General features: G+C 36.3%; 1 long non-coding RNA gene across 1 annotated transcript in view; it reads right to left on the bottom strand.

Moving 5' to 3' along the window:
- Positions 1 to 658: 658 nt before the first annotated feature.
- The window catches only part of LOC112645826 (uncharacterized), a 43,131-nt gene continuing 16,477 nt past the window's right edge, over positions 659 to 27,312 (bottom strand). Inside the window, exons 2-4 of the long non-coding RNA XR_003127278.3 lie at positions 13,858 to 13,935; positions 3,360 to 3,469; positions 659 to 3,037 (exon numbers count right to left, since the gene is read on the bottom strand). This is a non-coding gene — a long non-coding RNA (uncharacterized LOC112645826). The remainder of the gene's footprint in view (positions 3,038 to 3,359; positions 3,470 to 13,857; positions 13,936 to 27,312) is intronic.

Raw genomic sequence — 27,312 nt, 5'->3', positions numbered from 1 at the left:
AGCACTGGTTTGGCCATTGACTTGCCACAGTGAGCTATGGAGATCCCCATCCTTTTTTTTTTTTTTTTTTTTTTAATCTGCAAAATGAGGAGCTTGGCCTCATATCGTGGTGCTTATCCATAACAAAATCAGAATCACCTGTGAAGTTTTGAAACTACCCAATTCGAGGACCTACCCCAGATCACTGAAATCAGAACCTCTGAGAGGGAGGCCCCAGGTAGTAGCTTCCCAAGACATTCTATAATGCTTGATCTGGACTATAAACCACGGGGCCATGTCATCCTTCAGGATCAATGATGCTCAAAAACTTTCCTGGCTAAACACATACCTAAGTACTTCATAGATTACAATGTTGTCTAATTATCCTTTCTCCGATTTTGCAGTTTTATTTTCTGACTTTAGGGGTTTTTGTTACTGTTGTTTGTTTGTTTGTTTTGGTGAGGGGGGGAAAGAGTTAAAGAGAGGTTATTTTCATAGACTGTTCTCATACTTCTTCAGTAAATAATCTTTTTTTGTCGTTTTCTATTATTTTTAAATTACCTCCCAAAATAATCATTAAGACAAACCAAATTTGGTTTTAACAAGCAGCCTTCTATTTAATAAATAATATTTTTTCAAAAGGATAAGTGATTAAAAAGCAGAGCCTGAGTTATTTTCTTCTGTTATGTGAAATTTTCACGAAAGTCCTTAGCAAAACCATAATCTTGATACGTTTATTTTAAATTAATTAATGATTTTATTTCATTTATTTCATCATCTCCACTATATTGTTAAGGCATTTATATATAAGAAAGAACCCTATGGAAAAAGAAAAGCATGGGAATGATAAACACAAGATTCAATGCAGTGTTACATGTGGAGGAAGACAAGTGGTGGGATAGGTGAAGAGCTTAGAGGCCTATGGATGTTGTTTGGCTATGTTCTAGTCATGGGTTAGTTTAGAGGGTTCACAGATATTCATTACATATAATTATTATTCTTTAAAATGTGCATTACTATATATTCAGGTATAATATAGCAAATGGTGTATCAGAAAAGACAATAAAGAAATATGTTGTAAAATGAAGAAAGTCAGTAAGCTTCCACTTTTATCCATAAAAGTGGATAGAACGGTGTTCCCATGGTCACATTCCATAGCAAGTTGGGAATTTTAGTTGCGCAGATGAGCACATCGCTGCCCATAAATAGCAGATTTTGCTTGCCTCGTTAGTTATATCACCTCAGCCAACTTACTAATGTCTCTCAGCCTCAGTAAGAATTTGTGTGTGACTTAACCCACACTTTTAGTAGGAATAAAATGACATAATATATGGGAATATCCTTTATAAACCAAAAACACTGAACGAATGTAGGGGAATATGGGTCCCAGGAATAATTCTCTTGGTAAAATGAAAGCCATTACCTTGACAATTTCAAGTGCACAGTTGATTGGGTAGGGTCTTTGCTCTGATTTCATATATTCGCCTAGCTCTGGGTCTGTCTTCAGGAATAATACACAGACTCAAAATTGCGAGACCCATACGACAGAATTAAAAAGCCAGGTTATCATTTCATGCACACTTCCTAATGATGTGACTTTTAAAAAATGATAAAACATAAAATGCACATGTAATAAAAATGCCTAGATGCAGCCACTTTACCATTTTACTTCTTCATGAGACGTTGGAAGGGAAGCAATTTTGCTGAGATGCTATCAGTTGAAACTATCCTTTCCTCAATTTAGTGCTTACTCTGTGCCAAATCCTGATCCAAGCAGAAATTACAGAGATGAGTAAAACATAGTCTTTGCCTTAGGGCCACTTTTTTCCCCCCAAGCCCCAGAATGACGTTCCCCAGGTGGTCTATATGAATGATGTCCCCTAGAGGGTATGCGGTGGATAGCCCAGAAGCCCACACCAGTGGCCTCAAAAAACAGAAATTATGAGAAAAATAAAAAAATAAATCAACAAGGATACAAATAAGGTTGTGCGAAAAACCTAGAATAACCACTAGGAATCAGAGAAGCACCCACAATTAATATTCTATTCATCGGAGTAGTAAAAGTCTTAAAACCTAAAAATACCAAGTGTTGGATAGGATATAAAGATAATGGCTTCTCATTCTCATAGATAAATTGGTACACACTATGTATTAGAGAACCAATTTTGAAATAGCTAAGAAAATTGATCCTTTCACTGTGATCCAGAAATACTAACTTGGGCTAGAAATTCCTGAATATCTTGGTGGCATGTATGATAGAGATGAGGCTTTTGGTGGTGAGTGCTAAGGGAGGCCCAGAGGCAGGGAGCATGTAAGAGCCTTGCAGGGTCTGAGAAAGCAGATAGAGAGGGAAGCACCTGACTGAGGCATTGCCAGGAATCTGCCAGGTGGGCAAAAAAAGAAAGACATTCCCAGTGGAGAGCAATGTGGGAAAAGATAAGAGATTTACACAGTGCAGTGAATGAAATGCGAGAGTTATGCCAAGTGACCCAGAATACTAAAAGCAAAAATGGAAAAGAAAATGTAATAAAGATGAGACATATGCAAAGATTCAAATTTCAATTAAGGAACTTGGGTAGGTGCTTCATGATCTACAAAGATTAAATAACCTTTTCTTCTGAGAATTGATGGGAAGATACGATACAAGCTCTAGAATTCGAGAAAATTTTACACTAGTCATCTTTTGATACCAGACATCTTTAGTGATTTTTTTTTCATAATGTCCAGTATTCACTCCCCCTTCTAATAAGAGCACTACAGTTTGTTTCAGAGAAATATCCTACATTACTCTCTGTAGGTATGGTTTGGATGGCCTGTCCTGCCACCCAGCAGGATAGGAACGTTGGTGTATAAATATTTACAATTTTTTGGAACATCAATATATTCCATATTCTTGGCAGAGCTGTAATAATCGTGATGAATATTATTATAGAAGATAGAGGGAAAATAGCCAAGACTTCCTTAGACATGCATATCTAATTTTCCATCTCCATTCCATCCCTTGGAAGCTTGGTGTGTATAGTGGATTCTTCTTATATTATGATTCTTGGTCTTTCTCCTGAAGAAAGATATTTAATCCATTGGTAAACCCTGTCAACTCTACCTTCAAAATTCATCCCGAATCAGACCACTTCTCTCCCTCTTCTACTGTAGTCCAAACCACAATCATCTCCTATCAAGACGAGCAGAATAATCTCCCAAATGATCCCCTGCTCCCAGTCCTGGGCCCTATAGTCTATTCTCCAAATAGTAAAAAGTCTGGTCTTTTGAAAATGTAAGTTAGATAATTCTCCTGTCTTTACTCTTCACAATCCTCCAAAATTTCCAATGAATTTAAAATAAAATCTGACACTAGCTATCTTCCCATCCTCGTCACTTACCACTGTGCTCCTAAATCACATTGCTCCAACCTCTGGTTTCCTGGCCAGTCCTGTGACACAACAAGCAAGCATCTTCAATTTATTGTTTTGCTCCCAGTTTTTCTTTTCTCCTAGAAGAATCACATATCAGAAAAATCTTGTCTAATCATTTTCTATGAAAAAGTGCCCTATCTCTCTATTCCCTTGTCCTGCTTCATTTCTCCTAACATGACAAGAATGGCAGATGTTATATTGCATATTTACTCATGTGTTAGTGTATTGCCTGCCTGTCCCTCTGATTAAATACTCATGAAATCAGGAGATTTATGTATGTATATCTTTATATACTCATTCACCACTATATCACAGATGTCTAGGACCATAGTGCCCATCCCGTAGTAGAACTCAAGTAGTTATTAGTAAGCAAATTAATTAAGCAAGTGGATAGGGACTATAAGGCAGAGCATATGAACCAAGTTGAACCAATGAGACTTCATTCTTGTTTTACTCTTTACTATAATTGTGAGAAGGAAAAAAAAATCTCTCTTTTTTTCTAGAATTTACTAGATGAAGAAAGAAAAACCTAGGGCCAAAAATAAATAAATAATAAATAAAGCCCTCACTATGAGGAAAACAGTTCTGCAGGATGGAGAAGAACAGTGCCTAGTAACACAATTCCAGCGCCTAGATGCAGCCATATCTAAAGTTAGCTATAATTCTGTACTTTTGAGGTATGGGCACCAGTAAATTTCTTATTCTCTTAATGCCTTTGTCTTAAATTTTTGCCTTTTGCTTCTGAAAGAATCCTGACTAATTTAATCACCAACCTCTTAGATAGATCAAGGTATGGGGGGCATGTTTCACCAAACTCACAAAATTAATGATGGAGCCCAGACTTATGCTATAAGAATGTCTGAGTCCGAATCCTGGTCTTTTTTTCCACTCTGTTGCTCAGCTGGCTGTACAAACAGATTCAAACCCCCTCCTACTCATGATCTCAGGTTGTTGGACATTTATAAAACAGCCTTGTATTGGGGCCAAGAATCCTAGGAAATTAAGTAGATTGAGATGAAGTTTCTTGTGTTATTTAATCTTTTAAAATTTAAACTGCTACCTCACCATGGGGGAGTCTAGCTCAGAAAAAAGAAAAAAAATTCCTCTAAAGAAAATATCAGGATTAATCCTCTCAGTCAAACTATACATTCGCTAAAGAAAGGAAAATCGCTTTTATAAAGGCTCGTTTTTTTTCTCAGAAACTTGTAACATTCATGTTTTTTTTTTTTTTCTTCTGCTGGGTTTATTGCACGTCATAAATCTTTTAATTCCCTGAATCCGGTTGAATGTAACTGAATCATTGTTTCTGTGCACTACTGTGGACCTGCCAACCCCCACAAGCTTAATCTTGGGACTGTCAGAGAGTCTACGAAAGTGTCCAGCTCAGTATCTGGCACATGGTGGCATTTGATAACTTCTACTCTTTAAAAATAAACATGAGTGTGTCTTTTCTATAGTAATGTGGAAGTTTGTAGGACACTTTTCCAAATTTTTGCAATTTTCAAGCTCTGAAACCATCATTTCTATTGGAGTCCCGTGGTTTTAATACATACTAGAAGAAGATTAAAATAAAGCTATAAAGGAGCAATCCCTACACTATATTCTGATTTTACTGGAGAAGAGAAAACATGAAATTTTGTAGATGTTAGATAAAATTCTTTTGAAGAATTTTTGTTTTATGTTTTAAGACTTTATGTTTTAATCCTCATTACTTTCTTACTGAATTTTTAAGCCATTTTCAAAAACTCTGCTTAATCCAATTTTATGAAAAATGCAGTTTCTGGGTTATAGTCAAATATTTAATATACTAGGAGAAAAGTAAGTAACACCTGAATCTGTCAGAACCAATGACTTGGTTGATGGGATAAAATTAGGTTAAAGAATGTTTTTCTTCATGGGACTTCTGGGTAGCTCAGTGGTTGAGCATCTGCCTTTAGCTCAGGGTGTGATCCTGGAATCCAGGGATGGAGTCCCACACTGGGCTCCCTGCATGGAGCCTGCTTCTCCCTCTGCCTGTGTCTCTGCCTCTCTCTCTCTTTGTGTCTCTCATGAATAAATAAATAAAATATTTTAAAAAAAGAATGTTGTTCTTCAGGTCTACATTAGAGTTGATCATTTTAAAATAAGGCATATAAGTAATATTTATTGAATATATAATGTGTATGAGCATACCAATTCGTATGAAAATACCAATTTTTTAACTCTTGAAGGAGAATATTTAGTCAATTGTTTAAACAGGGTGCACTGAAATGTTTTTACTACTAATGGTTTTTTAAACTCTCTATTCAGAAAGTATAAAATGTTATTGAATTAGTTCATATTGTGCATTGAGGTTTTGTAGCTCATGTATTCACTTTTTATTAATACATTGTGCCCTTATACTAATCAGCCTTTTATCAAACCAAAATTATTAATTGAATGCCCACAACAAACTATATACGATGTGCTCTAAACACTTACCTAACACTAACAACTTAACTTATTATCATTTTTTTTTAATTGAACTGTCTGCTCTGACAATCATAAAGCCAGAACTTCCCTATACAAAAACTATGAGCCAGGGCTTTAGACTTCAAGTAACTTAAAGGGTAGTGTTTTCAGTTAAAAACAAAACAAAACAAAACAAAACAAAACAAAAAAACTGCCCTAGCTGAAAAATCCTCCAGGATGGGATAAATCTGAACAAGAACAAGTCTCAGAATAATACTCATCCCCTTTTGGTTTCTCCTTCATTGACAGCAAATGCTGTCAATTCCTTCCGGTGAAAACCATCTGAAATTTAAGACTTCAGGCTCAAATTGTTTCAAAAACCCCAAACTTGATATACAGCAATTGACTCAACATTTCCACCAGGAATCTAATAGAAGTCTCCAACAAAACATGGGCAAAAGCAAATTCTTGATACCGAAGCAAAACAAGTGAAAACTTGAGAAGGCATCTCCCTTTGCGGTTTAAGTGTGACTGGTCTTCAGGGCGCTGGGCCAAAGTCTTAACTATACTTCTGACTGCATTCTTGTCTTCACACAGTAAATTCAGTCCATCATTGAATCCTGCTAAAATCTTCCTCAAATCTAACTACCTCTCACCACGTGACTCCAAGTCCCATAATCTCTCATTTGGACTACTGATGTTTCATGAGACCCTTTCAATGCTCACTGGGCTTTGACCCTCATCTACTGATGGACTAATTTCTAGGCAGCAGCACAATTATCTTAAAACCCAATTCATATCATATCATTCTTCTGCTCAAAACCCTCCATAGCTTTGACATCTTACTCAGAATAAAATTCCAATCCCATACCTTGATCCTTTGCCTATAAGGCTCCATATATTATACAATCTTTGTTTCCCTCTCTGATGTCATCTCTTCTCCCTGGATCCTTCTTTCTGAACCACAAATATCCTTCACATACGAAAACCATATTCTCAACTGAAGGACATTTACATTTGTCATAACACCTGACTACATAGCTCCTCCCTCAGATTCACCCCTCATTTACACTCAGGTTTTAGCTCCAATGTCACTTTGTTCAAAAGGCCTTCCTGACCAACCTAAATGCAACAGCATATAACCCAAACTCTAAACACTAATATCTTACCTGCTTTTTACCCATCATTCTTATCACAGATAAATTATATACATATCTGCTTGTGTGCATGTCTTTCACCTCTCCAACAGAATGCAAGCTACTTAACAGTGGAGGATTTTTCTGTTTTGTTCACTGTTATATTTTCGGTGTCTACAACTGTGCCTGGCCCAGAGTGGGTATTCAGTAACTTCTTAATCAATTAATCATTAACTTTTCTTCTTTTCCTTTCACACTGTCCTAGAGTTTATTCCATGGATTCCTGACAAAAAAGAACTGGAATAATTCTGTATGTCTGATTTTTTTTCCATACCCCCTGTATAAGATGCAGTATTATATTTCTGTTGTAAGCTACTTATTGTGAGATGGCAGAGGTATGGAGTAAAAGATGAAATGTCCCACTTAGTTACATGTTTTTGTAGAATTCTAGGCATGAACTGACTACCAAGAAGGGAGCTTATGGGGATGACAGTGATGAGGAGGAAGGCAGTATGTTTTCTTTGCTCAAAATCCTCCTCCACATAGCCCTGAATAAGATCTTAGAGGTCAAATATGTTACAATCTAGAGGAAGCTGAATCCCTCCTCCAGCCTCCTACACAAGGGATCATCCCCTTTACCACCAAAGGCAAGAAACTCACCCATGGATGTCATGAGTCAGAAGCTCCGCCCAAGTAAACTCTACCCTCTGGAGTATCTTTCAGCACATTATGAGATTATACTCGATTTGTCACTAGAGATTTTTTTCCTGCCGAGTCCCCCCAAAATTAACATCCAGATCCTCTGTCAGTCTTGATCTTTAACCAAGTATAACAACTGTCAGCATTTCTGAAGCTCAAATCAGGCCCTACTCTCTCCGCCCAGCCTCCAGGCCTTGTGGCAATATTGTCAGGGTTTCTGTGACTGTGAATCAGCTCCCAGAGCACAGGAAAAAGATACTGGTGTCTGAGGACCTCCTGGGAAAGACTCTTTTGTCATGAATGCACATGAGGGCTAGATTATGTGAGGCTTGTCAGTGCCGGTGGACAGTCATGCCAGTTACAGTTCAAAGAATGAGGAGCCACCTACTTTGACATGAGCTTTCTTAACTCTCTCTAACCAGTTCTGGAATCCACAATGACACTTATATAGCTTTATGATTAAGCCTCTTCCCTTTATTACTTTGTGACCTTGGTGAGGTCATTAACCCGCTCAAAGCCTCAACTTCCTCAGCTGTAATTGGGAATTGTGAGTACCTAATTTATTGAGTTGATGTTAGTATTAAGTAGTTACACTTCTTGCTCATAATAGTCACTCAATTAACCTTACCTACTATTAGTTATTCTTTATAATGGCATGGGGAAAATAGTATATAGGCCCTATCTTCTAGTATTCTTTGCTATCGGTTCAGCAAAAGCTTCCCCCTTAAATGTAACTAAAAGGTAAGATGTGTCAGAATTTGTAAAAATAAAAAAAAAAAAAAAAATTGAATTATTGATCATTCAGATAAAATTTTTATATTTTGAAAATATATTATTCTATTAAAAGGTAACCAAGTACTTGAAGACATTCCACTTAATAGTATCATAATTACAAAAGACATTTTATTCAATTACTTAGACAATTTGGTAACTTTCAGTTACACTTATCTTTTCTTGGAATTATTATCAACATTTACTCTCCATGGTAACCCTGTGTCTCTCAGATATAATGAGATTGGATTTTTGCACAAGTGGGATGGTCCCGTCAATGTGTTACAGGAAATCATAATATTGAAGTCTTTTCTTTTTTTTTAATTTTTTATTTATTTATGATAGTCACACAGAGAGAGAGAGAGAGAGAGGCAGAGACATAGGCAGAGGGAGAATCAGGCTCCATGCACCAGGAGCCCGACGTGGGATTCGATTCCGGGTCTCCAGGATAGCGCCCTGGGCCAAAGGTAGGCGCCAAACCGCTGCGCCACCCAGGGATCCCCTATTGAAGTCTTTTCTAGTTCTGCAGCACAATCACCCAGATTCATAGGTTTTCAAAGTTTGATGTTCTTATGGAGGATCCTGAGATGTGTTCAGGTGTTCCCTGAAGTCAAAATCAATATGCCTTTTTGCCAATGGTGCAAAACTTCCGGGGTATGAAGGTGAATCAAGGCTCTGACATCAAATTGTATTCACAGTCACTGTATTCTTCTCTGCCACATCAGTTTCATCCATTCATTGAAGAATATCCTTCAGAAAGTGCTAGGAATTATTGATTCTGTTAAACCTCAACTCTTGGCAATGTGCCTAGCTAACGTTCTGTGTGATGAAATGAGAAGTATGCATAAAGCACCTCTATTGCATGCCAAAGTATGATAGGTGTCTCAAGGAAAAGTATTTGTATGGGTATTTGAGTTGAAAACTGGACCAGCTGCTTTGTTCATGGAACACTATTTTTACTTGAAAGAATGACTAAAAGACAAACTATGATTATTCGAACTTGAGTATTAGGCAAATATTTTTTTGAAAATAAGTGAAGTGAAACTGTCACTTCACAGAAAACAACTAAGAGTATTTGTGGCCAGTGTGTGATTTGCACTTTCAAATGAAATTGTATATCCTTTTGCAATTTGTAAAATATGGATCCACCCCCAGGAGCTTGATGGCTTACCAATACTTAGACTTCTGATGAGATTGATTGTATTAACCAAGATGGTTTGTCAGTATTGTGGAATGAAACATACTATCCCCTGGGGAGATCTACATAACTTAGTGATCTTAGTTATCTACATGACTACAGTATTTTCCATCATAGTTATGCCAGTTTACATTCCTACAGACAGTGTGTAAGAGTTCCTTTTCTTCAATTTCTGGACTGATTGCTGGACTCAGGGCTTGCAGCAGTATGTTAAATAGATGTGTGGAGAATGGGCATCCATGTGTTGTTCCTAATTTTAGAGGAAAATTTTTCAACTTTTTACTATTAAGAATGATGCTCACTCTGAGCTTGTCATTTATGATCTTTGCTATTGAGGTACATTCTTCCCATATATAATCTGTTGAGCATTTATTTAAATCATGAAAGGATGTTTAATTCTGCTAAATGCTTTTTTGCATCTATTGAGATGATCATAAGATTTTTACTCTTCATTTTCTTAATGTGGTGGCCACATCTATTGATTTGCATATGTTGAACTATCCTTGCATCCCACAGATGGATCTTAGTTGCTCATAGGGTATCACCGCTTTAATGTGCTATTGAATTTGGTTTGCCAGTATTTTATTGAGGATTTTTGCATTTATGTCTTTTCTGTTTTTTCTTAAAGGTGGCAATCATATCCCCATTCTACTAGACCAGGAAAAAATTAAGTAATATCTCAGTCCTCTGGTATAAATCAAAATATCAGTATTTTGCTATAAAGCCTGATTAGTAAATAACTAATCAAGAACATCTTGAGCCCAAAAGAACATCCTATTTCTACCCCATAGAATTGATTTATGCACCTAGTCATAGGCAGGGGAGTTGAAAAATCTCAGGAATTCTCTGCAGGAGGAAGGCCTGTCCCAGGATGCTAACCCATAGGAGGATGCTGGAGAAAAGAATGGCTAAAGCCTGAGACTTGGTCAGGACCCAGAAAAGTGAAAAGGCTAGATTTTACATGTGCAATGACCTCTTTTCTCCAAATCACTGATCAGATAAATCACCTATCTCTCATGAGTAGGGATGAATGAGGGAAAGGGAAAGAGGTCAGGCTTCGCCACCCCCCCAAAAAAAATTCCAAAACGATAGAAGTTCTTTTATGAGGTGCTGCAGAAAAGCAAGCCAACAGAAAGAAAGATGCTTACCATACTACCATCTGGTGACTGTCCACGGACAGATAATTATTTTTCTTTTCTATTACCAGAATATACCTTTAATTTAACGTTCTGTTTATTCCATTCAACATTTATTATATTAATATTTTTCATGGTTCTGCTTAGTCTCCATAATCATTATTTTGTAAGCTAATATTGTCCATTAAAAATGAGACATATTTCAGTTAAGTATTCTCTTAAAATACACATTTAAATTGTTTCCCATTTTCAATTTGGTGATGATCTTCTTGCATGTAGCCTCTTTCCAACTTTTAAATTTTCTGTGTTGCATTTACATAAATGGGATTATTGACTATTTTTATAATACTTCATATGTATTACTGAATTGGTATTTAACAGATGATGCACAAATGCCAGACTTTGGCCTAAACATCACGAGATAGGGGTCTCCAAATTTGAAAATAATGTTTTTTCAAGGGTGCAAATTTTTTTAAGTCCCCTCCCTACCTCAAATATTCTACACCTTTCTTTCTGTTATCTTCTTTCTCCCACTGACCAGCTTTCCAAAGCTCCAGAATAGACAACATCCCTTAGACTTTTGTGGAGTTGAATAAAGCTGGAAAACCGAAGCCAAAGTCAAGAAATTTTCCAGAGAAAGAGAATTGAACATTACTCTGAATCTACTCAGGAGCTCCACCCTTTCCTCTTTTCCTCTCCTGCTTCACTGTCCAATAAATCCTTTTGACTTGTGGATCTGCTTCTTGCTTCTTTAGAATGGCAGAATTCCTGATTGGACACTATCAACTATCAACTATCTTAGACAAAGTCCTGGCTCTATCTGTAAGCTTTTAATTATCTGCCAACATAGCTCTATTGGTTTTGTATATGTAGATTGCGAGTTAGATGTTAATACCATCCAAAAAAATCAGTGATCTCAATCTCAATAGTTTGATCAATTTGCCCTTCATATATTTTCTATCAAGAGATTTATACCCTATTCTTCAGGTTCCCAGCACTGGCAAGTCACCTGATTTCCTAACTGATTTTCAATTATTTTCCTTTGAAGATGATCCAATTTTTTTTATTATTATTCCTGGTATAGAAATACATCTCCTATAATTATCTTGTTGGTCTTTAGGGATCCTATGCAGGTCAGGAGAGCATTGGGGGACTTTTCTGACATGACTAATTGTTTAATAGCTCCTTTGTCTATCTCAAACTTCTCCTTTGTTCTAGTTTGATCATATCCATATTATAATTATCTATTCAAATCTTGCAACCCCTACACATATGTCAATTTTTTCTGATTCAAAAATTCATAGATTTGTAGATTCATAGATTTTTTTTCCAAAAATGTGGATGGAAATTTCAGTATATATGAGATCTCAATATATACCAGGAAGGTGAATTTGTTTGGAATTCAATGTCATTAGACCTAATAAATTATGTTACTAAAATTAAAAATGAAAGGATTTTGTTGTAACTATGCTGAAATTTGCCCTATATTTCTTTGTAGTCCTTTCAGGAGCTAGTCTAAAAAGCTCTGCATTCGGTAAGTACTTTAATATCTCTTTACTGAGCCATAGAGAGACTTTATCATTATACACTTGGACTATTATTAATAAATTGCTTCAATTATCTTGCTCACATTATTACTAAAGTTCAAAATTTATAAAATAATAGTAATGGAAGCATTTCATGTCAAGTTTCTGGCTCTGCATTGAGGAGTTAGCAGGCAACAGCTGCTGACAGTTAGTCTAGGGACTACTGAACTCTCCTGTCCATTCCACTTCACTCCCTTACATGCAGAGGCAGCCCCATGAAACAAGTCTTCAGCCATTAGTGTTTTGACCTGTGAATTCCTTAGTCACACCTTAGTCTCCACCTTTGTTCTGACACCTTGAATTTAAAGCCCTATTTTTGGACTGCCTAATTGGCTCTTTATAGAAATTCTCAAAGTACTTTCAAGTACTTAATACACATACCCCCTCCCCCACTCCCCCCCACACACACTTCCCTGGCAATTATTACCATTACTTCTTGCTATAGTATCCTCATTTTTCTAGTGAGTTGGTCTTTATAACCAGTAAAACAATAGTGCTTTTCATCCTAAAGAGTGATCCAGGAGATGTATTATTCTGCAAATCCTCTGTTCTTCATTTATACAACTTGCATTCTCTTCTATGTCTCCTGATAACAATAACCAAGGACAATAATCATGATAACCCCAGCAGCAGCCAATCTCCATCTTTCTCTGTGGTCCAACCAATTACTGACCGCCTTTCCTTGCTTATTAATAATTGGAAAACAGTGTGGTCAAACACTCAGGGATTATTTTGAGTGGCAGCCTTATAATTCTGCAGAAACTACAAAACAAACCCAATCAATGAGAATGGTTAAAGTCATTCACAACACTTTTTTTTCCTTAATTCTCAATCTAGTCTGTCAATAAGTCATGCTTTTTGTCCCCTCATAAATATACCTCAAATCATCTATTTTTTTCCATTTCTCTGCCACTACCTTAATCTAAGCCACTGAACTATTTAAATACCTTCAAATACGCAACCCCTCACCTGTCCATTCCCACCTTCTTTGCCAATCCCCTTAGATCAGTCCCTCCCTCTTCCCATGTACTGCTTGACATCCTAGGAGGCTGATAACCAGGCTATGTGTCAGGTGGCTTCCCACTGGTTCTGCTACAGGAGATAGTGGCAGGAGATTGGAGGATGAAGGAAGAGAGAAACAAGCTATTTTCCTCTTCCTTCCCTACCATGGGCAGCCTCTCCGGCATGGTTCCAGCTTCTGCTGGGAGACCCTGGTCCCTAATCATGTTTACCACCTCCTTCCTTGGTCTCTTCAGTCCTGGCGTTTTAGAGACTTCTAGCTGTTGCTAACTCTGGGGTTACCTTGTTGTCACCGATTGTCTTTTTTTTTTTTTTTTTTAATTCTTATGATTTTTTTTTTTTTTTTTAAGAGAAAGAGCACATGAGCAGGAAGGGGCAGAGGGAGAGAGAGAATCTTAAGCAAGCTCCATATCCAGCATGGAGCCTCACATCATGACCTGAGCCAAAATCAAGAGCTTAACCCCCTAAGCCACCCAGGAGCCCCGTCACCTGTTGACTTTTCATCCACTTCATTAGCTGTCGACTGTCGGCCGACTCTTCCCAGACTGGAACTGTCAGGAGAGAAATCTGACAAATATAATTGAGGAATTTTAGAGTCTAGCACTGTTGTCCTCTACTTCTTAAGACCAAGACTAACTCCAGTGGCGCAAAGTAACAAAGCTATTATCATAGATTAGTTGATGAATGTCCTTTGCAAGAGCCAAGACTATAAACCCACCTCTGAAACTGAATAAAGTCAAGTCAGAAGGAAAAATCATCAACAACATAAAACAACAACAAAAAAAACTGACCTTGAACTGTTACTCCCCACATAGACCACTAATGATTGTTTATCATGTGGATTCTCTCTGACATTTAACTCTTTCTTTTTGAATATGATGATTGGTGGGGGCATCTGCATCTGAGTAGACAGACTGCATGAAGGTAGATGCAGAGGCAGCAGTCCACAAACGGTGTTAAGATGAAAGTCTCTGGTGAGCAGAGTCTTTCTTCTGTTGTTTGTACAATTACTGAGCAAAGAGTACCAGTATGGGCTTCATCTTTAATTGCCAGACTTCTCTGCAGTGCACACAATTCCCTTTCTGCAATCTTAGCAGTTTCTCAGCAATGCTGGTGGTCAAAAAAAGCCCTGTATCATTCAAACCCTTTGGACCACTGCGTAATTTTAAAATGCACGGGCTTTTATATTTATATCCCAAGAAATCATACTTTGAAAATGGCTAGTTCTTCTTTCCTCACAGACTTAATTTCCTATAAACTCATTGCAGCTAGGTTGGAAAGAAGCAAAAAGGCCTTGAAACTATATTCAATCAGATGCAACATAACATTTATAATTTGATAATTATGAGTTGGAAACATTATGGTCTCTTTTCATGGGAGCTCTGACTATATGACTACTTATCTTCAAGCTGAGTTTCTCAGAAACATGAATATATAAATATTTGGAAGACACACTCCAGTCCTCAAGAAGTTCAAAAGGAGACAATTTCACAAATCATGATGCCCAATTATTTTTTTAGAGTTACACTAGAAATACAAGAAATGTGTTAATGTGGTTTGCAAATGGTTGAAAGAGATCACATCTGGCTAGAAAATTTGGAAAGGATTTCCAGGAGGAGTTTTGAAAGGTAATTATGGTTTCATCATGAAAAAATAAGAACAACAAGAGCAGAGATATCCCAGGAATGTCAGAGATATTTGTGGGGAGTGCAGAATAGTCTATTGTCTTAGGCTTCTCCTGAGTAGAGGTAATCAAGCAACTAAAAATGAGAAAGGGATTGGGGACCATTTTGTCGAAAATTCAGAACATCAGAACAAACAGTGTACATCTGGTCTGATAGCCAATAAAGAAATTTGTAAGGCAAGATAACAATGTTTATTATCGTATTTTTGTTTCTTGCCATTTACTTTGCTGCCCAGGTTCAAATTCTAGAATACTTAGACATGAAATATAGCAACACTCAAAATCCAAGTATAAGACCTAGCCAATTCTTTTACTTAAAATATGAACATCTGGATTATTGCTTGAAGATTTAAGCAGCCAAGGGTTTTTGTGCCTTAAATTCTTTGGGCACAAAAGTAAATATATTCAGGCAGCCTGGGTGCATCAGTGGTTGAGCACCTGCCTTCAGCCCAGGGCATGATCCTGGGGATCCAGGATCGAGTCCCACGTTGGGCTCCCTGCATGGAGCCTGTTTCTCCCTCTCCCTGTGTCTCTGCCTCTCTTTCTGTGTCTCTCATGAATAAATAAAATATTTTTTTTTAAAGGCAAATATATGGGCAGCCCCAGTGGCTCAGTGGTTTAGCACCGCCTTCACTCCAGGGCATGATTCTGGAGACCCAGGATTGAGTCCCACATCAGGTTCCCTGAATGGAGCCTGCTTCTCCCTCTGCCTGCATCTCTGACTCTCTGTGTGTGTGTCTCTCATGAATAAGTAAATTTTAAAAAAGGTAAATATATTCATAACTGTATGTTTGCACATGTGCTTAGTTTCATTACAAGCCATGAGACGTGTCAGAATAACTCAAGTCACATTCTCCTATTTCTCCTAAACATAAAGAGAGATTCAAGGGTTTTAGTTCAATTCACTTGATAGAGAATTGGGGAATTCCAGTCCTTTTAAGGAACTTCAAGATGAAAAAGAAGATTGTGTTCTGTATCATGTGTTAGAACATTCAGGGCAAATAAATACCTATTTTTTTAATCAGGAATTTAAAATTTTATGAGGGGTATCATAAATTCAGCTGCTATAGTGAATCCTTGTGGAAAAGTGGATCATTTATAAACAACTGCTTTGCAAAAACAAATACAGCATTTGCTAACCCAAATTTTCAAAGACATTGCTCAAGGTAGCAATTGTTTCTTCATTCTATCTTTTCTCCCTTTTTCCAAGCATTAAAGTAAAACAAATCTGTTTTCCTGCTTGTCTCTCTCTTCCCTTGCTAATCTCACCAAGGATTAACGATTTCATTAGTTTTTTTCCAACAATCAACATTTGATTTTTTGGATCCTCTCTACAGTATAATTGTTACCTATTTCACTGAACTCTGTGTCCTCTATCTTTTGTTCTACTTTATTTGGATTTAACTTGTTATTCTTTAAGAAAAGGAACTTCTTGAGATAGATGAGCTAGGGGTCATTGATTTCCTGCTTGCTTTCTTTTCCCTTTTTTTAAGATTTTTACATTTATTTATCCACGAGAGACACCCAGAGAGAGAGAGGCAGAGACACAGGCAGAGGGAGAAGCAGGCTGCATGCTGGGAGCCGGACGTGGGACTTGATCCTGGGTCTCCGGGATCATGCCCTCAGCTGAAGGCGACACTAAACCACTGAGCCACACGGGCTGCCCTTCTTTCTTTTCTAATACATAAATTTAAAGATAAAAATTTCCCTCTAAGCACAGATTTCCCTGAATCATCTAGGTTTGGGATCATAGTATTTTTTTTTTAATCATTCAGTGAAACATATGGTGTAACTTCCGTTTTTATTTCATTGCTCTGTGAGTTAATCTGAAGCTCTTTTTTTTTAACAAGTTTAAAAATCAAGTTTAATTAAAACAAGTTTAATTGAGAAAAAAAATATATGGGGCACTGTTGTAACCTATAGTCACAATGCTGTGCATTATATCTCCAGAAGTAGTTATCCTATATAACAGAAACTTTGTGCCCTTGACTCTGCTAAGTATCACTCCACTCTTTCTTCTAGAAGTTTGGCTCTTTTAGAATCCACACATAAGTGAGATCACACTGTTTGTCTTTCTGTGTCTGGCTTATTTAGCATATTGTCCTCCAGGCCTATCCAGGTTGTTGCAAATAGCAAGATTTCCTTTTTTCTTACGCTAAGCAATATTTCCTCATATGTATATACCACATTTTCTTTATTCATTCATCTGTCAATGAACACTTGGTTTGTTTCCATATCTTGGCTATTGTGACTAGTGCTGCTACAGGAGCTCAGGTATCTCTTTAAGATCCTGATTCTTTTGAATAAAAACTCAAAAGGAGAATTGCTGGATCATATGATAGGTAGTTCTATTTTTAATGTTTTGAAGTACTGTTTTCCAGAACAGCTGTACCATGAAGTTCATTGTTAAATTTTTTAAAATGTGACAATTTTTATTTAGCCAACTCTCTTTTAAATCATTAGTTTTTGTTTTAATAGCGTTTTGTCAAAGGATACACACTGCGATGTCAGTCCATTGAACTTTCTGAGATTTACTTAATGATATAGAATATAATCAATTATTATAAATGTTTTTTCGGTGATTAAAAAGAATGCACCTTTTGAAGTTTGGAGCTTAGTATTTAATGAATGTTAATTAGATCAAATTCTTATCTATATTTTTCAAATATTCATAGAGGAATTTTCAGTGTTTTGTTTAATCACTTTTATCTTATATAGTTTGAGTCTGTGTTTTTATACAGTGTGTTATTTGCATATGAACTTAAATTTATTATATCTTCTTTGTGAATTAAATCTTTAATCACTTTGAAGAGACTGTTTTTATCTCTAGAAATGTTTATTTTGCCTTAAAAGTCTACTTGTCTGATATCATAATAGCTACACTGGCTTTCTTTTGATTAATATTTGTATAATATATATTTTCCATCCTTCAACTCTCATTCTCTTATAAACAGTATAAAAGCTTTGTTATTCCAGCTTGATAGCATTATCTTTTAGTTGCAATATTTAGAATCCCATTAGATTTAATTTAAATTTAATGTCATTACTGATATATTTTATTTAAATCTTTATCTTATAATTCATCCCAATCTTTTTATTTTCTTTATCTCCCGTTCAGTTCATTTGAATTTTTTAGATTTTATTCCATTTCCCTGTTTATAGTAACAGGAAAGTTATATATTCTCTAACTCTTCTTCAAGATACTAGGATATTCTTTTAGAGATTCAAATATGATTCCTTGGTTTATAAAATCTAATACCCATTTGCTTTTTAATCTTCATCTTCTACAAACACCAAAGAACTTTTTAACTCCATTTAGCCCCTTCTGACTTAGATACCATTGTTGTAATGGTATGGTAAATACAACATTTCAATCCTATCTAGAGTATAAACTCAGAAGATACTACTATTAATCGGCCAGTATTCATTTATATTGGTGGTGCCTGGGTGGCTCTGTTGGTTAAGAATCCAACTCTTGGTGTTGGCTCAGGTCGTGATTTTATGGGTCTTGAGGTCAAGCTTGGCAGCTGGCTCCATGCTCAGTGAGGAGTCTGTTTGGAGATTCTCTCTCTCCCTCTCCCTTTGCCCCTCCCTCCCTCCATGTGCATGCTCACACTCTTTCTCTCTCTCTCAAATAAATAAATCTTTTTAAAAATATTCATTTATACTGACACCCATATTTTTAAAAATTTATTTGTAATTTTCTACCTATATCTATAGTCTTTGATTTGAGATGATTTTCTTTCTTTCTATTTGAAGAACATTCTTTCATATTTCCTTTACTACATGCAGATCCACTGGCTTTAAATTCTCTAATTTTGTTTTTGTTACAACGTCCTAATTTTTGTCATTATTCTTGAATGATAGGTCTAGAATTCTATATAGGTAGATATTTTCTTATACAAAATTGGATATGTTAATTTTTATTAAAAAGTCAACTGTTAATTTCTCTGGAGATTATTTTTTTAAAGATGTTATTTCTTTATTCCTGAGAGACACAGAGACAGAGAGAGGCAGAGACACAGGCAGAGGAAGAAGCAGGGAGCCTGATGTGGGACTCGATCCTGGAACCCCAGGATCAAGCCCTGGGCCGAAGGCAGGTGCCAAACTGCTGAGCTACCCAGGGATCCCTGAAGATTATCTTTTTCTGGCTTCTTCTTGATTACGTTTTCCTAAAATAACTGAATAGATTTATTTCTGTTTTCAGATTTTAAGTGGTTGAATTTTTCCTTTTTTGGTTGAATTTTTTCTAGTTAAATTTTTGAAACTAGTATTTCATGTTAGTGCATTATGAATAAACATAGCTGTTCATTTTCACTTTTGCAGTATTGTACTTTGATAGTCTTATATGTGATTAATTTTTATAAATGTTGCATGATTATTCAAAGGGAATGTATACTTTCTGAAATTACAAATATGAGTATGTATCTGTTTAACCATTTTATAATTTTGATTCTCTTTATTCTTACTTAGTTTTGCTTGTATTTGTCAAAGATTATGAGTCTTTCAGTACTATCATCATTTTATGTAATTCTAATTCTTTTTCCTTATGTTCTAATGTTATTCTATTCATAAAGGTTCTATTTAGTGTGGATTAAATATTTTTCAATATTAAATGATTATTTTGATCCAGCATAGTTCTTTTTGTCTTGAATTGCCATTATTTTGATTATTATTTGCCACCTCCCTTCTTATTTATCTTTGTCTGATTTATTTATTATAATTTTCATCCTTTTATTTTTAACCTTTGTATGACATTTTGCTTTAAATTGGTCTCTTGTATAATTAGATTTTATTTTATTTTTGAGTCTTTTGTTTTTCATAAGGAATCTAACCTACTTACATTTCTTATTTGTGCAAAGGCACAATATTTCTGCATAATACTAACTCACCAATGGGCTACTGGAAAGTAAAAAGGGTTCTCAAATATCTACCTGTTCCTTTCAAAATGGGAAAGCCTAGATTACTTGATATATTAAAATAAGTGCTATCATATATTTAATAATATTTCTATATATTTGTATAGTAATTCACAATTTATAATGTATTTGTGTAAAAGTTACACTAATCATTATATAGAAAGTATCAAGCAAGATGTTTGTAAGATAACTCATGTTAAAACATTCTGTATTAGCCGATCTCTTATGATATTGCTCTGAGTCATAGTGTAAGTTCTTCCCAAAATCTTATGAAGTAAGCAGGACACTTCTTATCTGATTATATAGAAGAAACTGGTCACAGAAATAGCATGATATGTACAGGAATGCACAAATTTCAATAAAGAGGACTAGGACTCAAACCCAATTCCAAAAATCTCAGGTACATTGCTTTGATCTTGAAATCTGAGTTTTAGTTCTATTTTTGTAGTTTTTATTAATGCATATTTTCTCATTTAGATGTCACTGTATAACAATACGCTGATCTAGTGTCATTGTTCAAATTGAAAAAAATGATTATTTAAATAACACTGCCTAGCGTAAAGAGGCCTAAATAAAACTCATATTGTTTGTTCAGCTTCTATGAAGATAAATAAAATCAAGCTATGTTGTTTTCTAGTTTTTAATCCCTCTCAATTGAATGATTCTACAGTACTCCAACATATATGGAAAAGTGGCAACGAGTTCACAGAAGTCAGATGTCATTAAAAAATAATAAAATAAAGGCTGAGCTGCAGCCTTAGTCAGGCTTCTTAGGAAGGTGACTGGCATTAGCCAGCCTCTTCCATGGGGTTGGACAGCAGCTGGCCTCAGCTTTCCCGAAAGGACAGTAACAAAGTGGCAAGCTTTACTAAGACATAGAAAGGATTTCCTAATTCCATTTACTATCATGTTTATGGATGAGACATGCACAGAATCATTTTCTAAAAGTGATGTAGAGAAAATTCTCAGTGCTACAGGTTTCAGCTAACTTCAGTACTACTGTACGTTGAACATATAAACAAGCAGATGTTTTGATTGGAATATTTAAATACTTAAATGCTTTGAAAGCCTCTTCCTTTTTAGTTTAGTGCTATTTTAAAAGCCTAACTTCTCTGTGACAACTGGTCAGATACATGGAGAAAGAAATCTTAGCTGTAAAAAGGATGGCAAAATTAGAAAATTTCAATGCATCATAATTGTCTCTAATGCTGAGTGCATGGTGCCTACAGTTCTGTTCTGATAGTATTTTCCCAAAAGTCCTTGAGGAAATGCTAATAGATTTTGTTTGTTTTTTGGGGTTTTTTAGATTTTATTTATCTATTCATGAGAGACATAGACAGAGAGGCAGAGACATAGGCAGAGGGAGAAGCAGGCTCCCTGCAGGGACCCTGATAAGAGACTTGATCCCAGGACCCCAGGATCATGATTTGAGCTGAAGGCAGATGCTCAACCACTGAGTCACTCAGGTGCCCCAACTAATAGATGTTCTTATAAAGCAATGGTGAGAGAAGTATTTTCCTTTTATAATTAATTTTAATACCGTATTTAAAAAGTAACAAAGATATTTTGTCTCTTTTTTTTTCTTTTTTTTAGAATGAGAAAGCAAGACAGCACAAGCAGGCAGAGAAGGACAGAGGGAGAGGGAGAAAGAGAGAATCACATGGATCCTGTCCCTGGGCTCAATCTCAGGACCCTGAGATCATGACCTGAGTGGAAATCAAGAGTCAGACATTCAACCAACTGAGACACCCAGGTGCCCCTGTATCCTTCTATTATTTGAAAATGCAATGTCTTTTATGTTTATCTTGAATACTTACAATAACAGATTCTGTGGCTAAGAGGAAAAAACTTTAAAAAAAAATCTTAAGATTCTCAAACTGTGACCGAATGGAATAAGCAAAAATCAAACTTCCCCAAATTCAAACTAAGCAACTAGACACTTTTTTTTTCTTTTTAAAAAAGGATGGGGGAAAAATAAAAATAAAAATAAAAATAAAAAAGGATGGGGGGATAAAAGGTTGGTGGGGATAGTGGTGGTCTTTCCAAGATGTTAAGTATTGACAATGTTGTTTGAAAAAGCTTAATTCAAGTCTATCAGCTTATTGCTAAGTACTTCATTTTTTTCTCTTTACTATAATGGAAATGTATATAATAGGATTTTTCATATTGGGTACTCAAATAAATATAAAATATTTTGGATTCTCCATTTTCCTTTGTTATAAGGGAACACATTTGAAAATAAACTTTTATCATTTATTCCAACAATTCAGTTGTGAAATCATTTTTAGTGTCTACTGTATTGAAAGTATTTATTATAGCTCAATGATTCTCTGTTGGGTTTCTGTCAATACATTATAACATTAAAAGTATTTCTATGGTCTGAAAAGTTAGGAAAATGTAACTGAGATGTTGGGAAGCATTTATATATAGGAAAGAAAGGGGGAAAAGTATATATGAGTTTATGTATATACACACACATACACATACACACACTTTGGAATCAGACAGTCCTAGACTTAAATTTTAGTTCTTCTAACTAGCTGTATGGTCTTGGACAAATATATTAACTTACCCAAAAACCTTTAGTCTTTCAAGGAACACAAAGATACTACAAGTGGGAGCATTGCCATGGACTCTCAGGATTAGAAGCAACATCAAGATAACTCTTTCAATACTTTGATGCTGGAATATTTTTTTAATGACATCTACACTTCAAGCAATATTGCTTGAAGTTCACTGATAGGTCAAGCATCTACTGATTGAAAGAGCTATGAAGAGAGTATCTATCTGTAAGACAGTTATTGAATGTATCATATCATTCACCTTTCACAAAAATGATATTATTATTATGCATTTAGGCTCTAGAAAACTAGATTACTTGATCTAAATCATAAAAGTGAGAGAGTAAATATACAAATGGACAACAGCCAGACCATATATAAAAATAGACCTCCTGATCCACAACTTGCAGCAACTTGCCCAGGAAATCAACTTCTTATCAACAATAAACAGTCCAGAAAGCCAGCCTGCTATAATGGAGACTTGTAGGAAGCCAGATTTTTATCTCTAGTAATAATCCAGGAAGCTAAACAATAACTCCTATAATAATTGACTCCAAGTGACCAAGACTCCATTATTAATTGACAGCTTCCTTAATTTTTCCCACTTCCAACTTAAAACCAACCAGAGAAAGTCAAATATGCACCCCTAACCAATCACATAGGTTGCCCTGCTTTCTAGTTAGCCCATTTGTAGCATCCCTAGGTCAATAACCTACAGCCATGATACAGTTGAAGTCTTCCATTTTTTTCTGCTGTAAAGCTTTCTCACTCTGCATGTCTTTGAATCTCTATCAGAATGCAAGTGATGGGATCCCTGGGTGGCGCAGCGGTTTAGCGCCTGCCTTTGGCCCAGGGCGCGGTCCTGGAGACCCAGGATCGAATCCCACGTCAGGCTCCCTGCATGGAGCCTGCTTCTCCCTCTGCCTATGTCTCTGCCTCTCTCTCTCTATGATGACTATCATAAATAAATAAAATTAAAAAAAAAAGAATGCAAGTGATGTTGGCTGACTCCCTTGCTGTAGCAAATTATCAGTAAATAGGTTTTGCTTTTCTTATTTAGTTGGTCTTCATTTATTTGCACAAAAGTTAATAAAAAGTATGATTTAAGAAATTGTTGTATGTGTACAATAGGCTACCTGTGTGAGAACATTCATTGTGACATAGTTTATAATACACAAATATCCACTAATAAAAGACAAATTGTGTTACAGCTATATACCAGACAACTTTACAATAATGAAAAATGAACAAACTGCAACTATAGACAGCAACATGGATGACCCTTTCTTTCAGGGAAAAGATATTTGTGATTATTAGGAAGGTACAAACAGGGTGATTACAGCATGCCAGCAACTGCAATTTATTGACCCGGCTGGAGGTTTCATTAGATTTTCTTCATTCTCAATCCAGACTCCTTGGCTAGAATATATTCCATTCCTAGAATAAAATTCACAATTATTTATTGAACTTGTAGTTTGGGTGCAAAAGGTATGACATATTCCAACTCCTAGGAGATAGTTTCTTGTTTTATGCTAAGAAAAAAAAATATTTTCTGGGACCACCACTTCCCTCTAAACTCCACTCCTAAATTCCTGTCACAAACCAGATTTATGCATTTCCCATGGCCAGAGTTTTCTGCTCCAGAGCTGCTGGGAAAGAATGACCGCTAAACAAACTTGCTCTGGGACTCATCTAGATTCCTAATGAAATATTTGTTTCATTTATTATTGAACATAGGATTCCAACATAAAGCTACATTCTAATGAGCAATTCTTGCCTTATTAGGAATTTTATCTCCATCATGAAGAAATTCTCTACTCCTCATGTATTTTTCTCATCTTCTTAGTCTACATTCTCTGAACACTCAGAAATGCAGGATCTTGCTTCCCGAAAGTTAGAATCAGCTACGTTAAGATCCATTTCCTCTCTCTTGATCTTGGCAGCATCTGGGATGTTCTCTGCCAAAATTCCAGGCAGCTGTGTAAAACATGGTGCTTGGGAATGAACAGACACGTGAATTAAGTGTGTGGGTGCTTTTTCGGTGAAAATTTATAGGTTTCCCTTTTAAGATTCAGATTTATAAGCAGCATGGATAATAATGTGCTTGGTATAAGGTTATAATTTTATTCAAAAATGCACATCTAATGCTGCAAAATATTATCAAGCTTTCACATTGTATAAATGTCTTCTATGACTTATGCAATAATTACATTTAGGAATATTCACTGATTCTGATGATTAACTTAATCATACCAGTTTATTTTTTTTAAGATTTTATTTATTCATGAGAGACACACAAAGAGAGAGAGAGAGTCAGAGACACAGGCAGAGGGAGAAGCAAGCTCAATGCAGAGAGCCCAATAGGAACTCGATCTCGGGTCTCCAGGGTCATGCCCTACCCCGAAGGCAGGCACTAAAATGCTGAGCCACCCAGGGATCCCCAATCATACCAGTTTCTTGATGTGTTGGATGGTTTGTCCCTTTCTGTTGCCTCAACACTAATACTTTACAATCTTGTGAGCTTGCACTCTATTCTGGTCACAAGGCTATATGCAAAGTTGAATAAGGTACAACACACATATGTCACTTTTCCTTTTTTCTTTAAAGATTTTATTTATCTATTCATGAGAGAGAGAGGCAGAGACACAGGCAGAGGGAGAAGCAGGCTCCATGCAGGGAGCCCGACTTGGAACTCTAGCCCACGTCTCCAGGATCACGTCCTGGGCCAAAGGCAGAGCTAAACCACTCAGCCACCCAGGCTACCCCATATGTCTCTTTTCTAAAGATACTCATTCTACATCCAACAACTTCCAACTTTAGCTCTGACAGTGTAAAGAGCTTAGAAGTTACCACTCCTGTCCTTACAACAACAACAATGACAAAAAGATAAGCAAATTGAAAATCAATTATTTTTCTTGGACCCATCAGAAAAGTGAAATAACAGGCAAAATTACCACCCTGGAAAGACAGATAACTTCAGAGAGAAACAGCTGAGCCACTTACCTGAAGTGGAAGGTACTAAGCTAATAGGAACCTCTACTTTTTTAATGAATTGCTAGAGGCTGAGTATAAATGAGCTTGAGAATGAGACAATCCTGGGAGTTGCAGCCTTGGGAGATTCCAACATTTTTGTAGGTTTTACTTCCAGGTACCCCACCAGGCTCTTAAGTTGAAGATCCAAGAAAGATGCTCTCATGTCTTTGACAGAAGGAAGGGAAGTATAATCATTGTGAAATATACAAACATTCCCCAATAACAAAGGCCTACTCTCAAGGGGAAAAGACTATTAGAACCTTATTCCATTTGAGGGAGATCATTCTTTCCACTCCAATTCCCTCTAGCCTTCCTGTATCACCTGAGTGGGGGGAACTTATATCACTGAAGAAACTCTCATGAAGGTCATGGCCCAAAACAAAGACCCATTGAAAGACTGAGATTTAATCATTGGATTCTAGAATGTTTCCCTTCCCCCACACTTTACTACCAACAAGCTCCAGCATAATAACAGTGGATTAGAACTGAAATTGCTACAAAACACAGGCTCTTTCTGAGGAAAGTACTTAGGGAAGCCCAAAGTCAAGACAGGAGACAAAACAAGCACAGGACAGAAACTGGAAGCCTCTGGAACTTACAACTGCAACAAGCATTAAAAATAGTCTAATTCCTAGGTAGGTTAACATAAATCCTTACACTAAAGTACTGCTTACCTCACTTCCTATTGTGTGATACATGATATCCAGCTTTAAACAGAAAATTATAAGATATGCCAAAAAGCATGAAAATTCAGGCTAAAGAGGCAAAACAAGTATCAGAACCAGACTCAGAGATACCCCAGATGTTGAAAGTACCAAAGAATTTAAAATAACTATGATTAATATGTAAGACTTTAATGGAAAAAGCGGACAACATGATAAAAACATATGGGTAATGTAATCAGAAATATGGAAATTCTGAAGAATCAAAAGTAAATAATATAAGTAAAAAATATTGTTACAGAAATGAAGAATGCCATTGATGGTCCTATCAGAGACTGGATATGGGTGAGGAGAGAATCAGTGAGCTTGGCAGTATATTAATAGAAAATTCCCACACTAGGGCAGCCCAGGTGGCTCAGTGGCTTAGCGCTGCCTTCAGCCCAGGGCCTGATTCTGGAGACCTGGGATCAAGTCCCATGTCGGGCTCCCTGCATGGAGCTTGCTTCTCCCTATGGCGCTCGCTCTCTCTTTCTCTCTCTCTCTCTCTCTTCCCCCCTCATTAATAAATAAATAGAATCTTAAAAAAAAAAAGAAAGAAAATTCCTACAGTAAAAAGCAAAGAGAGAGAGAAAGCAAAAAGAATTACACAATCACCCCAAAACATTCAAGACGCCAAACAATTTCAAATAGTGTAAAATGTGTGTGATTGTAATACCCCAAGGAGAAGTAAGCAAGATGGTAAATTGTTCATGTATGAGGAAAGATGTCAAGGTCCACTCTGATGGCACAGAGGAAGCCATAGAGCCTTCCTTAATGAAACAGAAACAATGGGATCCCTGGGTGGCTCAGCAGTTTGGTGCCTGCCTTTGGCCCAGGGCATGATCCTGGAGACCCGGGATCGAATCCCATGTCAGGCTCCTGGTGCATGGAGCCTGCTTCTCCCTCTGCCTGTGTCTCTGCCTCTCTCTCTCTCTGTGTGTGACTATCATAAATTAAAAAAAAAAAAAGAAACAAAATACAACAGATCAAAAATGGGATAAGGAGATGTGACAAGATTTCTTTATTTTTCAACACATTTCACAATC

This window comes from Canis lupus, chromosome 34 (genome assembly GCF_003254725.2).
Source record: "Canis lupus dingo isolate Sandy chromosome 34, ASM325472v2, whole genome shotgun sequence".
NCBI lineage: Eukaryota > Metazoa > Chordata > Mammalia > Carnivora > Canidae > Canis > Canis lupus.
Note: the sequence above shows the minus strand (reverse complement) of the source record. Positions and strands in the feature narration are given on the sequence as shown.